A 3,712-nucleotide genomic window follows, 5' to 3' on the forward strand; every position below is an offset into this window, starting at 1 on the left:
TAAAGTAGTGATTGAATGGAAATTTGATCAACTAATCATAGAGGAACTCTTATCAATGGGAATTGAATTTGTTTCTCAAATCTGAATTAATTGCCAAGGTTATTGGTTTCTTAGGGATAAGATATCTTAATCTGGCAATCTTTTGGTTTCTCAAACTTAATGCAGCATTTGGTTGGATTAGATCTAAGGGATTAGAGTGATTTGATTAGATGCTAGATTCATTGAGGCAAGGGATTGTCCTTTGATTAATATAACGTGAAACTGATTGTCATTCCATCTAAATGCTTGAAAGTTCAGAACATTATTGATTCAATGTTGAAGTTTTGGTGAAACAATTTCCTAGCTACTCTTTCTACATCTGTTTACTATATACCTTTATGCTAACTGTTATGTTTTACTTTCTAATTTTGTTTTTGATACATTCATACCAAATCCATCTGAAATTTGTAAAGCTCAACTAATTGTGATCTTGTGAAGTGGTAATTGAGAACTTTATTCCCTGAGGACGATACTTGGAACTCAATTTGATTCTAAGATTTTTTATAACTTGCTACAACAACACTAGTACACTTGCTAGTCAGTTTACTTACAGTGCAACAGCAATTGTAAAAGTAATAAGTTTTTGGCGCCGTTGTCGGGGAATAATTTGTTTCAATATCATTAGTAACAGGAAAATAACTAGATTGAGCATTTGTTTCTTTAAATTTTTTGCAAATATTACATTACATGTGCAATTTTCTATTTTCATTATACTATATCTGTGTTTAGTTGTATATGCGTGGCAAAAACAAAAATAAATCTACTCTTGTCTTTGATCCCGACATTGATAGAACTCTTAGGAGATTAAGAAAAGAGACTAGAGAAGAGAGATCTTTAGCAAGTGACAGTGATCTAGAGGTTATACATTCTCCAGAATTTCAAGTCACTCTTTTTGCAAATAGGAAACATTCACCTTTTAGACAACCAACTCCAAAAGTTGAAATGGCAGAACAACATAGAATGAGAACACTAGGAGATTATGCAATTCCAGATATGCAAGGCTATAATTCTTCAATTGTTAGACCAACCATTCAAGCCAATCATTTTGAGATAAAACAGCCTTACTTCACCTAGTGCAGCAGGACCAATTTTCTGGTGGAATTTCTGATGATCCTAATCTGCATATTTCTAATTTTCTGCAGTTGTGTGATACTATAAGGATGAATGGAGTAAGTGAAGATGCTATGAGACTGAGGCTATTTCCATTTTCTTTAAGAGACAAAGCCAAATGTTGGTTACAAGCACAGCCCCAGGGAAGTATCACCACATGGACTGAACTTATGAATAAATTTCTAACAAAATATTTTCCTCCCTCAAAAGCTGCTAAGCTGAGAGGAGAAATAACATCTTTTGTGCAGCAGAAAGGAGAATCACTTTATGAAGCATGGGAAAGATATAAAGAGTTACTGAGAAGATGTCCACAAGCACAGCCTCAGGGAAGTATCACCATATGGACTGAACTTATGAATAAATTTCTAACAAAATATTTTCCTCCCTCAAAAGCTGCTAAGTTGAGAGGAGAAATAACATCTTTTGTGCAGCAGAAAGGAGAATCACTTTATGAAGCATGGGAAAGATATAAAGAGTTACTGAGAAGATGTCCACATTATTGTATTCTAGAATGGATGCAGCTGGAAACTTTTTATAATGGAATGAATGTAGTAACTAGAACTATGATTGATGCAGCTGTAGGAGGATCTTTGAGCATGAAATCCTTGGAAGAAGCCCAAAGAATCATTGAGATGATGACTTCATCCATGTATCAGAATTCCAACTTGAGGAATACAAGAAGAGGCAATGAATATGAAGCAAAGATGATGGAAACTTTTCTTGCACAGAATCAACTGCAGAACCAATTATTTTCTGATCAAATAGCAGCTTTGACTCAACAGATTAATAATTTGCAGATTGAAAATATGGTAACAAGTCAGTTGACATGCAATTTTTGTGGAGGGAATCATGCTAATGGTGCATGTGATGTACCTACACCTGAACCACAAGAGCAAGTCAATTATATGAGTAATTATCAAAGACAGCAATAATCTTATCCTCAACAATCATTTTCTCCTGGATTTCAGTATTCTAATAATAGGAATCAACAATTTTATAAATGGAATCCTCAGAATTCTGCAACGAAAAGCACTAATACATCTCTTCCATTTTCAAATGCAGGAAATCACCAACAACAACAGTACTTTCAAGGAAATTCTTCTACTCAACCTCAAAGGAGTCAACATTCAGCTAGACCAATGAGTGAAAGAATGAACGAAATTGAGGAAACAATGTTACAATTCATGAAAGTCACTCAATCCAGCATCAAGAATCAAGAAGCTTCTTGAAGAAGTTAGAAACTTAAATTGGACAACTGGCTGAACAATTAACAAGCAAAGATGAAGGAAGATTTCCAAACAACACAGTGGTGAATCCAAAGGAACAATGTCAAGCTATAGTTACAAGAAGTGGAGCTGTTGTAGCCAGTCCAAAACCAGCTGAAAAGAAACTGAATAATGTTGCAGCAGAAAAGCAAGTAGAAAAAGCAGTAGAGGAAAGAGATTTAAAAGAAGAATTACAGCAAGGAAACTTCAAGCTACTAAAGAGAGAACATTCAGAAAAGAATGAAGAAATTCATAAAAGTCCTGAAAGAAAGACAAAGAAGCAATTATTTGAGGACACTTACAAGTCAATTGATCCAGAAAAATATAAGAGACTACCTTATCCTCAAAGAGTGCAAAATCCTAAGCAAGAGGAGCAGTTTGAGAGGTTTCTAAACGTGTTCAAAAAGCTGCAAATTAACATCCCATTTGCTGAAGCTTTGGAGCAAATGTCATCTTATGCCAAATTCATGAAGGAACTACTCTCCAAGAAAAGGAAGTTAGAACATGATAAGACTGTACCCTTGAAAGAGGAGTGCAGTGCTATTCTTAGAAGAAAACTTCCTCAAAAATTAAAAGACCCAGGATCCTTTAGCATACCTTGTGAAATAGGAAATTGTACTGTGAGAAAAGCATTGTGTGACTTGGGGGCAAGTATTAATTTGATGCCATTAGCCATTATGAAGAAATTGGGGATAGAAGAAGTGAAACTAACCAACATTACATTGCAATTAGCTGATAGATCATATACTTATTCATATGGAGTAGTAGAGGATTTGTTGGTTAAGGTTGACAAATTTATTTTTCCTGCAGATTTTGTCATATTGGACATGGAGGTAGATGCAAACATACCATTAATCTTGGGCAGACCTTTCCTTGCAACTGGACAAGCTCTTATTGATGTGCAAAACGGAGAGTTAATGCTTAGAGTTCAAGAGGAAAAGGTAATATTTAATGTATTTGAAGCTTTGAAATATCTAATTGATGATAACACATGTATGAGAGTAGATACATTGGATTCTATGATCACTCTTTATTCTTTGAATAGATTTGATGAAATTTCTGTGTTGAGAGAAACCATAGCTGTAGGAAATACTAAACTTCTGCATTTTGAATATGAAAACATATTTGAAATGGAGCAGCAATTGGAAACTCTACCTATTTTAATACCTACAGAAAAATTGATCAAAGAGGAGTTGAAAAATGAAGGAGAAGAAGAGAAAAGTCAAAAGCTGGAATTAAAGCAACTTCCATCTCACTTGAGATATGCATTCTTGGATCATAAACATGAAAATCCAGTT

General features: G+C 34.4%; 2 non-coding genes across 2 annotated transcripts; both read right to left on the reverse strand.

The window, feature by feature from the left end:
- Positions 1 to 1,364: 1,364 nt before the first annotated feature.
- On the reverse strand, positions 1,365 to 1,472 carry LOC113860391. The gene has a single exon (XR_003503844.1). It is a non-coding gene; the product is annotated as a small nucleolar RNA R71 (small nucleolar RNA).
- Positions 1,473 to 1,547: 75 nt separating this feature from the next.
- Positions 1,548 to 1,654, reverse strand: LOC113860380. Its single transcript, XR_003503833.1, has one exon. It is a non-coding gene; the product is annotated as a small nucleolar RNA R71 (small nucleolar RNA).
- Positions 1,655 to 3,712: the final 2,058 nt, after the last annotated feature.

Source organism: Abrus precatorius, unplaced genomic scaffold (genome assembly GCF_003935025.1).
Source record: "Abrus precatorius isolate BTA unplaced genomic scaffold, Abrus_2018 Scaffold2, whole genome shotgun sequence".
Classification (NCBI taxonomy): domain Eukaryota; kingdom Viridiplantae; phylum Streptophyta; class Magnoliopsida; order Fabales; family Fabaceae; genus Abrus; species Abrus precatorius.